Raw genomic sequence first — 14,213 nt, forward strand, 5'->3', positions numbered from 1 at the left:
GGAGCTAGCCTGGAGGTAGGAGAAGGGAAGGAGTCTCTTGTGCTGTGTCTCCACTGTGAAAAGGACGGAGAGTTGGAAGGGTGGAGCCAGAATGGGAAGAAGGGACAGGCCAGCCCGCAAAGACAAGGCTGTGGAAGTGGCCATTAGTGGGAAGTGGCCCAGAATACATCTAGGTCCCTCACCTCCACACCCAACTAGTTCCCTTTATCCCTGCTCCCTCCTCCGCTTACTGCCCCTATTAAGGAAAGGGAGGTACACAGAGAGAAAGTGGTCCAGGCCAGAGCTGACTTCCTGCTCTCAGAAGTATTCGTGGGGCTGCCAGTTGAAGCCATATTCAGCAACCACAGAGAAACGCTGATAGAGTTTGGGAACCTATGGAGAAGTCAGAAGTCCAGTCCGGGTCTCTCAAGACTGCCCAGCAACAGGATAAGGGACCTGCTGCTTCCTACCTGGCCATATTCCAGCCTGGTTTCTTATTTCACTAGAAGCCATGTTGAGCTCTGTGGAAACTGCAAGTTACAGGGAGACTGGAAGGAAATGCACTCTCCCTTTAACTGGAAGTTGAGTGGATTGAATGCCTTCCTGGTACTCAAGGTTTGAAAGTCAGTCATCATCATCGTCATCATCATCATAGCAGCCATTTATGGGGTGGTTACACAATAACACCACCTTGTAGATATCCTTTCCAGCCTTTACAGTTTATTTTACAAGACAAAGTCATTTAACACAAGGGAGATCTGAACTTCAAGACAGTTAAGTATCTTGCCCAAGGCCACACACATTTTAAGTTAACTAGTTAAGACGCGACTTTAAAGCTCAGGCCTGGTGCACACACCTTTAACCCTAACACTCAAGAGGCAGAGGAAGGCAGATCTCCATGAGTTCCAGGCTAACCAAGGCTACATAGTGAGACCCTGTCTCAAAGCACACAAAAACAAAACAAGACAAAAACATGCACAAAACCTCAGCCCTGACTGTCCCCAAATCCTTTTGTAGCCACTGTTCACTTCTTTAAGGATGAAAACTCATTCATGTAGCAGATACTGATTGGGCCAGGCCTTGTGCTGGATTTTGGTAATGCCCTACCTATTAAGCAAGGCTACGATGGTCTCCTACTCTCAGGGATGACATTTTTGCGTTAGTGCAGTATTGGGTAAAGAGGTAGCAGCAGTCAACACTCAATATGATCATTATGGGATGGTGAGGGAGGAGCACTCTTCGAGGAGCTTATCTTGTGACTTGGGATAAAGGGACTCCCATACCAGTAAATAGAGTTTAGGAGCTGGGCTGGTATCTCCTGAGGAGTTGGGGCCTAAGGAAACCGCATACACCCCTCCCCAAACCGTGGAGTCCAGCAGTGGCCAGCAGAGGGAGCCCAAAGTCCAGGACCGACTCACTCGGTCGCTGCTTATGTAACCGGGAAAGCTGGGGGAGGAGAGCAAACGCCAGGCACGAGGCCCGTCACACACAGGCACATGTCCCCACTGAAGTCAAGGGGCTTCACGCAGACAGGCGCTGCGCACAAGCCCAGCAGGGCAATGCTCAAACCACACGCACATGCAGCAAAGGAGAGCAAGATCAATGTCAAAGACGGGAAGGCGCCCCTGTATCCATGCATCACTCCCAGAAGAAAACACGGGCTGATGCAGTATCTCGACTGGTGTCCCGGGGTGGGGTGAGCAGAAAAGGAAGGGAGACTTTCAGACAGTCTCAAGGTCAGACTAAGGCATGGAAAGGAAAGAAACCTGGGATGGTAGAGTCGAGGATGCAGTAGTAACCCCTGGGACTCTGGCACCACGGTGCGTAGCTGAGCTGGGATGTCGCTTACCATCATTACAGGTTTTTCCACCCACACTTCCATGTACTACCACATGTGGGCAGACATCAGTCACCGGTCTTGCTTCATATGCTTATTTAACTCATTTTGCCTCCAGATGGCATATGCACGAGACATCTAGGTGACAGTAAGGTGTCATGAGTATCATTAAAAGTAATTAAGACCCAAGGTCTGCCCTAAAACGGTTATAATGATTATGATCTGGCTGAACTATCATATGCTACAGTCACAGCCAGGGGACAATGACCCTCATGTTCAGAGACAAGACTGTTGAAGTGAAATATTCTGCCCTGGGCTGGCTATGTAACACAATCTTATTTAGTCCTCAGAATAACCTGTGAGCACCTTTCTCCACAGAAAACTAAGGCATGGAAGGGCTAGGGAATGTTAGACTTGTCTAGTGTTAGATTCCTTGCAGTCTAAATTGATATTTGCATCTAGGATCCTCTAGCTTGTTACACTGTAAAAGCAAATATCATAGAAGACAGAAAAGAAGGAAGAAAGGAAGGAAGGAAGGAAGGAAGGAAGGAAGGAAGGAAGGAAGGAAGGAAGGAAGGAAGGAACCCCAGCACATACACACACATATACGCATAGAGCTAGAGATACAGGTATTGCTGAATCCAACTGACAAGCACACCAGCCACAAAGCTAATCCAAATTGACACAAACACACACAGAGCATTCCACCCTCACTTAAATATGTGCAGCTTGGAGGGGTACTAAGGATCACACACAAGAATGTCCTGTGTTTGTGTTTACAAAGCCTTGACCTGGCTACAGTTTCCTCCCCAAAGGGAAAGTTCCCTGCTGAGAGGTCACAAAAGGGGTCAGACTCAAAAGGAGAGCAAAACCCTCACCTGGACAACAAACTCGTGAAGAGAATGAAGCAGGTGCATAAGCAAATGTAAACACACAAGCACCATCCACACCCAAACACATTCCCAGACCCATAAAGATGCTCATTCTACCTCTTCTTCCTCCCCTGAGCCAGGCGTGTGCACCCTTACAATGTGTTCTCTCTGTCTGTCTGTGTGTGTGTGTGTGTGTGTGTGTGTGTGTGTGTCTATGTAACGCAATCTTATTTAGTCCTCAGAGTAACCTCTGAGCCCTTTTCTCCACAGAAAACTAAGGCATGGAGGGGCTAGAGAATGTTAGACTTGTCTAGTGTTAGATTGTGTGTGTGTGTGTGTGTGTGTGTGTGTGTGTGTATGTCCTGGTCCCTCCTCTTGCCCTGACTGAGTGCACACTCCTAGTTCTCAAGCCCTGTGCCAAATGGGCAGCACAGTTGTTCAAGAATAGAGGAGCCACTATGCTACTTGGGCCTCGGCATGACCTGATCCTGACCCACTGAGTGGGCCCAGCCATTTCTGCACCCAGGATGAGCGCCAACTGCTTCCCACTTTGGAATGCCACACATGGATCCCTCTGAGCTGGAATCCTCTGAGCCTTCTCCCCGGCCAAGTCCTGTGTTCCCTACTCCTGTAGTGTAGGTATCTGGGCTCCACCCCCCCACACCCCACCCCCCCCAAGGCTCCTTGTTCTCCTCTGTCCCCAGCCAGCTGAGAAGGAACAGCTGGTTCCGACTTCCATCTGGAGGGTTTCAAAGAGTTGAGGCCACCCTCACTCTCACTGTTGGAGATCCCTAGTGGGGTGGACAGCAGTGAAGGCAGGGGGTAGCCACAGTCCGCAGTGTGAGTAGACAGAGACAGACCTGCGGCTGAGTGTAGATGAACCTCACCGGGCGAGAGGTGGTTAGCACCAGGTGACTGCCTCTGAGTCACCAGGTTGAGCAAGAGGCAAATTTGCAGAACAGGTCATTTATGGGTTTGACTGCCTCCAGCTGAGTGAGGTGAGGAGAAACAATGGCTAATGCTTACTGAAAGGCTGCTTTGTGCCGGGTGGGCGCTGTGTACACACTCCACACTTGCTCATTCAGTGCTCACCACAGCCGCGGAAGCGAAGAGCTGTGTTAAGACCAGGAAACAGGCATTGAGACCTTGTGTAATTCACCCAGGTTTGCTTAGCAAGCACACTCCGCGGTACTCACGGGCAAAAGCAAACTGACTTCAGAGCTTGAATTTTCGGAACATAATTCTCCCTCCTGTATTGGAACCTACACACACAGTGTGTGTGTGTGTGTGTGTGTGTGTGTGTGTGTGTGTGTGTGTGTGTGTGTAGCACACAGTGGGTGTTCTGTAAATATTTCTTGACTGAACAAATGCGGCACTGGAGGCCCCGGGATAAGAGGAACAATGAGAGTTGTGTGCTGTGACTTCGAGGGAAAAAGAGGGAACAAGAGTGAGTTTCGTGCACCCACACCGAAGACTCACTTCTCACTGTGGGGCTGCAGCCCCTCACAGCCTCCTAGGTGAGGGAAGAGTTGGAAAGCACTCCGAGGGGGAAAGGCTTCTCTGTTCTCCCCTCCCAAGCAGAACAGAAGGCAGGGGGGTGGGAGGGGAGGTGTGGGGGGGGCTGTACAGCCAACCCATCCAGCTTACCCAGCTCTGAGCCTCCTGCGCTCGCTCGCTCCCTCGGTCTCAGCTGAGGGGGTCCTCCTCAGCCTCTTTCCTGCCGCTCCTCCTCGCCTGTTCTACTTGTCCACCTGGACTCTGCAGGAGGCCAGTACCCCTTGGGCTATTCTGGCTCAAGAGTGGACAATTCCCTTTTTGCTTGGTCCAACTGAAACAAGGGTGGAATTTTTCCAAAGGCTCTCTATTAGGAAAGTAAAGGAAAAACAAAGCCAGAAATAAAAACTGCCAAAACAAAGAAACAGATGGAACAGTGGGGGTGAGTGCACTGGCCATGGGAGTGAGTGTGAGTTGGGCCCTGATGCTTAGACAACCCGCAACACACACACACACACACACACTTCTCGCAGCACCTGTCCTTGGCCCTTGGATGGCATTTTCCACATCGAACTGTCTATACAGAGCTTGTTTCCATCTGCCTCCCTGTCCTGACTGAGCTGTTCAAGGCCACAGTCAGTTCTTGCTCTGCCTGGCAAGGCCTGGAAGTTCAGCAGACATTTGCAGAGTGACTGAGCCGTGAGGGGGGTGACGAGAGGAAATCAGCAGTCTTTTCTCTCTGGTTACCCCGTAGCCTCCACGGTGGACACTTCCCGTTTTCTCTGATCCCACCTCGCTCTGACCACTTCCATCCATAAACGAAAGTTTCTCCTTTTGTTTCAGAACTCAAACCTCTGTCTTTCAGAAATCAGGGAGTGAGGCTTCCTGGACAGCCTACTTAGGGCAAGCTCTGTGCTCCAAAGAGGGAAGGTGCTAGAATCATGTCCAGCTGAAAAAGAAACTGCAGTCCAAAGGCCAGCACCTTGGAAATCAAGGGCAGAAAGTAACAGAACATAGGTTCACTGAGCACTTTTGTCCTCCATGCCGAGTTAGTGACTACATACATCAAATTGTGGTCAGCCTAAGATTTATTTTCTGGGCATTCTGACTCCATTTGTGGACATTGTGGCATGATGTGGGTATGGAGATCTAACCAGCTGCCAGCCATGGTGACAGGGAACCCCAGTAAACAGGCACTGAGTGTCAGCACAGAGGATACCATCTCTTGGTGTTCTTGGGGAGAGGGGATCAGACAAAACAAACTGAAAATCTGAGGTCTGAGTAGGTGGGGCAAGGATGTCAGGGCTAGCCAGTAAGGCTTTGGGCAGACCTGGCTCTCACAGCCGGTGGCCTTCAGCCGATCACTGACTGTCCCTAACTTCAGTTTCGTTATCTCTAGAATGGGAATCACTACAGCATACAGGACTGACTTCATTGTTTCCTGGTGATCGTCAAGAAGATAAATTATGATAAACGCTGGAGCACATGAGCTGCAGGGTGGGCCAGCAGATAGGAGAGGAGAGCACTCTCCACGGAGCCGAGTTCTCTCACCCCCACGCTCTCTCCTCACTCAGTGACCCACTGTCTTCTTGTCTTCCTAAAGCAGTCTTCTTGGAAGAGAGTGGCTTGCTTTGTCCAAAGCTTCCTCACTGCATAAGCCTCCTCAGTGTGGGATGGGGTGGGGGGGTGCTGTTCCCGGCTTTGACCTGCTATTAAGATGGCTTTCTTTTTTTTTTTTTGTTTTTTTTGTTTTTTTTGTTTTTCGAGACAGGGTTTCTCTATGTAGCTTTGCGCCTTTCCTGGAACTCACTTGGTAGCCCAGGCTGGCCTCGAACTCACAGAGATCCGCCTGCCTCTGCCTCCCAAGGGCTGGGATTAAAGGCGTGCGCCACCACCGCCCGGCAAGATGGCTTTCTTAAGCTTCGCAATCACGCCTTTAATCCCAGCACTCGGGAGGCAGAGGCAGGCGGATCTTTGTGGGTTCGAGGCCAGCCTGGTCTACAGAGCGAGATCCAAGAAAGGTGCAAAGCTACACAGAAACCCTGCCTCGAAAAACAAAAACAAAACAAACAAAAAAAAAAAAAAAAAAAAAAAAAAAAAAGATGGCTTTCTTAAAGGTCACACCAGTTACCACTGAGGTGGAAAAAAAAAAAAGTAATCAGTATTCATTTCCTTTTGCCACCTGAAACTTGGGCTTTAGAGTTCTTTGTTTTGCACCTTACAGGCATTCTGGTCTCAGCTGCAGGTCCTTTGGCTTGGTGTAGCTCTCCAATCTTTGCGGCTCCTCTGCCCCACCACCTTCTAGGCCAATGGTTTTCAGCCTTCCTAATGCTGTGGCCCCTTAACACAGTTCCTCATGTTGTGGTGACCCCCAACCATAAAATTATTTCATTACTATTTCACAACTGTGATTTTGCTACTGTTATGAATCATAATGCAAATATCTGATATGCAGGGTCTCTGATATGCGACCCTTGTGAAAGGGTCATTTGACACCCCCCCCCCCACACACACACACAAAGGGGTCTCAGCCTACAGGTTGAGAACCACCGTTCTAGACCCTTCTTTGGCCTAGGTATTGAGCAAAGCTCTCCCTGAGACTCCTGGCCATTTGTCCTCCAGATCCCCCCCTGGGTGGTCTCTGCATCAGTAGTCTCCTCCCTCCAAGCAGGTGATTTCAGTAGCCCGTGCTCAGTGCCATTCTCCAGCCCGGTCTCCTTCACTCACGTGGCTCCCCCTAAAGCCGGGTCACACTACCTCAACCTTACCACGCACCACAGTGAAGTTATGACTTCTCTCCCAAACAATTTCCTTCCTCCCCTAGCCTATTTTAATAACTGCACAGCGTGCCCCAACCCTCAAGTCCTTCCTCCCTTGCCCTGGCAAACAAGGGGCGACCAAATCCTAAAGGTTCCTTCTCACCCATCCCCACCTCCTCACCCGTCACTCCCCCACCCATATAGCTGCTACCTCTCTTCCTTCCAGCCCCACACCTCACCCCCATGTGCACACACACACATACACCCTTCAATCAAAAGAATCTACCTAGGGCACAATTTGAGTGAGATTATTTCTCTCCTCAAAAACTTTAAATGTCTCCATATTGTTGATAGCAATATTTTTCAAACTTTCTTGGTGGTAAAAATACAGACTCCCACTCCCCACCCTCGCCCTCATGAATCAGAACCTCTAAGAGCTGTGCCTGCTGCTCTGTATTTTTAACAAGCATCCAGGTGACTCTTATCACCACGGTTTTTATTTTGTGTTTTTTAACGGAACACTGGCATTTAGCAGGCTCTCTGTACCTGCTTCCAGGATCGTCTTCACAGTCTCCTCTGTGTTCTGGATGCCACTGCGGCCCCCGGTGCCAGAGCTCACAGGGTTCCCTCTCTCTGAGCCAGACTGCTCCTGTCTATCAAGACCTAGCTAGAATGCCACCTCCTCCATGAAGATCTTCCTGATTCTTCCAACTGAGAATCATCGCTCTCTTCTTGGAGGTGATGCAACCCTCTAGTCTAAGTGCAATTGTGTGCGATCAGCAGCCATTGCAGCCTGGCTCACAGAGGCGTGCAGCTGGTACTTTTCCCTCCCCTTTATCCTCTAGAGTGAGTGCTCTCTTTCTTGTCGTGATTGTAGCCAGAAAACTCGGACCCAGAGCCGATCCTTTTCCATAGCCAAGATGTTCAATGTTCAGCCACTAGAACCACTAGGTCTGAGTGCCAGGTCCCCCATTTGACTTAGCTATTTAGGAGCCGTGTGCCTCAGTTTCCCTGTCTGTGAAACAGAGTTGGTATGAGGACTAAATTCACATGCATTGTCTTTAGTTACAGAGCCTGGGGTATCCACTATCCGGGTGCTGACAGATGCTACATCTCCTGAGAACCTATTCCTGGTTTTCACTCAGCTACTGTGATGGTGCGCCTCCACACGGTAACAAGCAAAGGGAGAGGGAACAGGTCGTACACAGACAGCTCTTCTCATTAGGACACTCCCCTGCATCTGGATGGCACATGCTCACAGTCCTCGGACTCTGGCAGTCAAGGCGAAACCCACATAGGGAGACTCCAATTAAACAAGAAGACAGTACAAGGCTCATCCTGGAGCACCCTCATTGTGTCATTACCTCCCAGAGGCCCCTGTCTCCTAATACTCTCACTCTGGAAGCTGAGACGTTTAGCCTGGGGCAAAGTGAGGCTCGCTGGGTGCTAACTGCTTTTTCTGTCGCGGTGACCAAATGCCTGGCAGAAGCAACTTGCAGAAGAAAGCTTTTTCTGGCTCGTTGTTTGAAGGGACAGTCCATCGTGTCGAGGAAAGCATAGCAGGATCGAGAGGCAGCTGGTCATACTGTGTCCACAGTCAGGAAGCAGAGAGAGATGAAAGCTGGTGCCCGGCCCCCTTTCTCCTTTCCATTCAGTCCTAGACCTCCCCTCACCATGCCCACGCAATTGTGCAGTCCCCTTTTGTTTTGTTTTGTTTTGTTTGTTTGTTTGTTTGTTTGTTTGTTTTTTCCGAGATAGGGTTTCTCTGTATATAGCCCTGGCTGTCCTGGAACTCACTCTGTAGACCAGGCTGGCCTCGAACTCACAGAAATCCACATGCCTCTGCCTCCCGAGTGCTGGGGTTAAAGGTGTGCGCCACCACCACCTGGCCTGTGCCGCCCACTTTTACAGTGGGTCTTCCCGTCTCAGTCTACCCAATCTAGAACCTCTCACCGGCATGCCCAGAAGCTTGTCTCCTCGGCGACTCTAGACCCTGCCAAACCTTCAGCCAAGGTTAGCCATCACACCCAACATGCAGGGACAGCTAGTACCCACTCATCATTAGCTACGATACACAAGAAATCTTGGGGACAGTCTGACTTAGTAACCCTCAACTCTGCCTGCCCACTGGAGAGCTTTGGGGACTCCAGAGGCCTGAGCCTGACCTCAAACAAATGATCCTAGGGTTGAGGCCCAGGTCTGGAACATGAACATGAAGCTAGGGTGGGAATCCTTCATTTTACCCATAGGAGGTGGAGGACTTATTCAAGTGTTCTCGGTAAGTACAGTAAGTTCTGCATTGAAACCCTTCCATCCCTCATAGCCAGTCCAGCACAACTTCTAGCACAAAGGCCCAGTCTTTGCTCCTGTACTGGTTGGAAGGGATCATCTCGCAAGGGGACCCATGGGGAGGGCAGAGCCTAGGGCGATGGGGCTGGAGAAGTTGGAGGAAGATTAAGGAAATGGAGAGAGAAGAGAGACCTCAAAGGACCAGCGTGCACTCTGGGAAGACAGAACCAAAGGCTGGGCGGTGGGGGGTGGAGCTGGAGACTAAATCGCCTGGGGTTCGAGGACTGTAAGAGTGGGAATCTTGACTCTGGGTTGTGATGGTCTCTCCAGTATCGGCCCAGAATGGGGCATACAGAGGAGCTCACCGAGTACAAGTTGAATGTCTCGATGATGACGCAGTGGCATCAGGGGAATGCACACTGTTGAGCATGCCACGTTTCTATAGGGAAAAGATCCTGGGGAGCGAAGTCGAGACACCAAGGAGGCCAAGCTCCCTAGAATTCTGCAAGTCCATCACAGGAGAGAGGTCATGGCCCCGGGTGCCAGATGCTCACAGGGTGTCCTGTCCCAGTTGCGCATCCAGAATGCCAAAGGGGACAAGCAGACAAATGGCACTGTATGCTGGGTGAAGAGGAAGGGGCCTGGTAAGGAGAGAAGGAGGCAGGCAGGAAGGAGGAGGCGAGGGGCCAGGCCAGGCTGCCTCTTGATAGGGAGAGCAGGGAGGGTGGGGAGCTCTGGGCCAGCGGCTGGGTCAGATCCTCAGCCAAAGCAAACTTACCTCAGGGGGCTGGGGGGCCGTTCCTCCCCCACACAGATGGAATCAAAGGCAAACAGGAACCCTGCAGGGCCCAGCTGTGACCCCTGCCCCCAAACCCAGCAAGGCCCATTAACCCCTCCCCCCATCCCTCTTAACACACTTTCACGGCCCAAAGAACCCCTTGCAACCACCTCACCTAGTATTTGCTGCCTGAATGCCAGCCAAGAGATGCCAGGCTCCCCAGCCCAAAGAATACCCAGGCCCTGCCCACCGCCACAGTGGCTCTGCATAAAATATCGGGGTCATCTTTGCTTAAAAACAAAACAAAACAAAAAAACATAGGCCTTTCCTATGTTTTTCTGTGCCAAGAGTTAAAGGGTCCAGACTCATTTCCTAGAACCACACTAATCAAAGTTGATACCTGTACCCCACTAACAGACAGGGCGGGAGCAATTGCCCCCTCATCTCCTCCAGAGTAACTGCAGGCTACTTCTACTGGTCCCCTGAGCTGGGCCATGAGTTAAGAGTAAGTAGCCCGGAATTTGGGGAGCAGCAGAAGTGGAAAGGGATCTCAAAGGCTTTCTGGTGCTCAAGTCACTCACACGGAAAGGTCAAGGCTAGCACCGAGCCCGCCTGAGGTCATACAAGTGGCTGGTGGACACGCTAGGACCTGACTTTCAGGCAAGTTCCCACTCTACCGGACCATGACCCTGACCCTAGAAAGGGCAGGTGAGAAACAGACACAGAATACCGTGCATCACCATGCCTGAGAGAGCCGACCTACAAATGTTGTCTTTCTTAATCTCCTGAACACCTCCACCTGTGTGTCCACTGGGACCCAGTGTGGATGGACCTTTCTGGATTCAAAGAAAGCAAAACAGCAATGGGTCAGAGGCGGACAGACCATGGGGACTGCTTCCCAGAGCCGTCCCCTTCTCTTTCCTGAATTCCATACAGTATGATTTGAATAATCCAAAGAGGACAATAAAAACCGTCTGGGGAAAAGATTAAAGATGGCCGACCTCGGGAGAGTCTGAAGAGAGCTTTTAGGAGCTACACTGAGTACACAGAGAAGAGAGACCAGGAAGAAAACAGAGGAACCGGCATCGAGGAAGAGATGAGAAAAAACCCCACACGGGGTCCAGTGGGGAAACTCAGAGGGCGGCAGGCCTAGGGCAGCTATGGCTGTGACTTGGAGCCCAATATTCCCACTGCCAAGGCCACTGCAATCCGAGGGAAGGGGAGCAGAGGACTAGGGAGAAAGGTGGAATGAAAAAAAAAAGCCTTTTGGGGCACTAATTAAGGCCACCTCGGCCTTCTAGACACCCAACTGATTTTTCACCCCAAGATGGTCTTTCTTTGAAAGCAAAACAGTTCTCACCCACACCCACACCCCCAGAAGGCTCCAGAAGCCTAGCAGCGGTGACAAGACCCGCCAGAAAGGAAGAAGAAAAGTGCGGAGAGAGGAGACAGTCCAGAGGGCTGGCAACGGGAGACCAGGCAAGAGGGAGCCGAGCAGAGGAGTGGGGTGAGGGGGCGGGAGGAGGGCGCGTGGGAGGGAGTGATGGAGCCTCTCCCAGCTCTTCCCCCCCTCCCTCTGTCCCTCCCACTCTCTCTTTCATGATCTTGAAACAACCTTCAAGTCTGGGCTGGAGCTCCCAGGAGGCCAGTCACTTAGGAAACAAAACTGTTTCCTTTACAAGTCCATCTGCAGCTGAGCGCCCCCCCTCCCCCTTGTACACTCACTCTCCCATGGACTCTCACGTACACCCACAGTCCGGCACAGCCTTCCCTGTAGCACACACGTGCATGCCTGCACACGAACATGTGCACACCACACACTCCTGTGCGGATGGCGAATGTGTGATAGATGGGCCACCCATCCAAGCAAGCAAGCACTGCCCTGTCCTGTCCTGTCCCGGTCAACTCCTCTCTCATAGAGTCTGAGTTGACTTCTAAACCTTGCTGTGTCGTTTAGGGTAACCTTGAACTTCTTCTGATCCTCCTGCCTCTGCCTCCCAAGTACTGTGATGAGAGGCATGTTCTACAAGCCTCGGTTTAGGGAGTATCTTAGGGCTAGATCCCAGGGTTCCACGTTTGCTAGAAAGGCACTCGACCAACTGAGCCACCTGCCCAGACGGAAACTCCTTTGGAAGTAGCACTTGGTACATTCCGACTTACAGAATCCCACAGCGAAGTGTCCCCTTTGGGCATAACGAGCACCCCGCCACTAGGCTAGCACATGTCCCTAGCTCTCTCTGTTCTCTCCCCCTGCATACACATACTTACTTCTCAGACCTCAAGACCACTCCTGCCTTCCTACCTCCTGCTTTCCCCTCTTTCTGTCTTCCTCCTTGGTTCCTTTCTTGACTCAAATGAGTCCCCCTGTCTGGTTCCACAGGTAGCCAACCCAGGCACAACAGGTCAGAGGGCCAGAGCGTCTACTCCCACCGAGGTGTTCTGGAGTCTGAGATAGACTCCCAGCGCCTCCACAGAGGGAGTGGCCGGGGAGGCAGGGGTGAGCAGCAGATGGCGGACGACCTGCCGAGCGTCACTTGTTGCAACCCACGTGTGTGTGAGCAGCCGTGTCCTTGGGGCTGTGGTCACCCTAATGCAGGGCATGGCAGGGAGCCCTAACAGTCTGTGAAAGCCCAGGAAGGGCACAGCCCTTTCCGTTACTGAGCCTGGCTACAGAGAGCAGGGCCAGGGCGTGGGAAGGACTGGGCAACACCGGAAAGTGCCCGTGGGGGTGGGTGGAGGGGGATGAACACAGGAAGGAGCTCAGAGCCTCGAGCTTCTCTTTTGCCTCACCTTGTATCTTGAAGATGCTAGGGAGATTACTCAGGGACTCTAGCCCAGGAGTATAGATGCCCCTTAACCCCAAGGGATCACCTATTCACCCCTAAACTCCACTACCCTTTGGGTAAGTCTTCTGGAGTCTTCTTCACTACGCTTTACAGCTTCAGCGGCTCCCCATGTCCTTGACACACAGGGACTGTGTCCATTTCCTGTCACGGATTTCCCAATCTCATCTATTCCCAACCCAAGTCCGAGGCCTGGAAGGGACCACAGACCATGAGAAAATCCATGCATGCTTATCCTGCCCATCCTTCTTCGTGCCTAGGCCCGGGGGGGGGGGGGGGGGTGGAAGCAGCAGGGGCAGGTAGGATCTGACCCTCCGATGCCTGTAATGGAAAAATCTCAGCTGCAGATCCGGAGGGGGCCAGTTATTTAGGGAATTCAGATGTGAGCCTTGTGCCCTGAGAGTAGATTTCCTGGACAGGAGGTCTATAATCCCTCTACAGGGTGCTCTCTCCAGGGCCGGAGGAGGCCCAGCCCAGCCAGCCCAGCCAGCGGGTACCTTAGGCCTCCGGCCAAAGCCCAGTTCCCCTCCCTCCTTCTTCCTTTCCCAATCAGGGTTCTCAGAGCTGCCCCTGCTCAGCGGGTGTCCACTCACTCCATCTCTGGGCCTAAGGAAATGGGGACACTGCAGGAGAACCCTGTCCTCCGACTGCTCCTGGCAGATGGAGGCAGGAATATTTCTTCTCTGTCCCCCACCCTTATTCTTTGGCTCTTCATCAAATGAAATACACCAGTACCCCCCCCCCCCACCAGCAGCTGGCACTGTCATGGGTCATCGGCTCTGCCCCTGTTTCTATTGAGTATAACGCTGAAGACACCTTCCCAGCTGGAAGTGAAGCCCCCCCCCAACCCCAGGTCCAACTTCCGGGATCTCCCATGCCTCTTCACACAAGTCACTCTAGGTGGAGATGCCTGTCTCTTTCCTCCCAGAAGGAACTCAAGGAAGTCATTGTTCTTTCTAGTTCATGGACTTGGTGTTTGAGGTGATAATGACTTCCATGCTCTCCCCAGAAATGCCACACCTTCCGGCTTTGACTTCCTTCCTCCCGTGCCATTCACCAACCTCAGACTCACCCAGAGCTCCTCTGTAGCAATGAAGGAGAGGCTCTTCCACTCCACACACAGAACGGAAAGGGGTGCTCCCGAGTGCCTGCTGTGCTTGGCTTAGGGCTGCCTTCTTGGTCCTTTCACATCCTCTGCATTCTCTGTCCTTCGCTCCCACTCCCCCCCGCCTCTAGGTGCTGAGAGTCTTGATTGTCCTGAACACTGGAGGCAGGTGTAGCCAACTTTTAAATATCGTGACACAAAGTTGTCATCTACAACATTCACATCATCGATAAGTCACACTGGAGAACTAGGCAATC

The sequence above is a fragment of the Peromyscus leucopus genome, chromosome 15, assembly GCF_004664715.2.
Source record: "Peromyscus leucopus breed LL Stock chromosome 15, UCI_PerLeu_2.1, whole genome shotgun sequence".
Lineage (NCBI taxonomy): Eukaryota > Metazoa > Chordata > Mammalia > Rodentia > Cricetidae > Peromyscus > Peromyscus leucopus.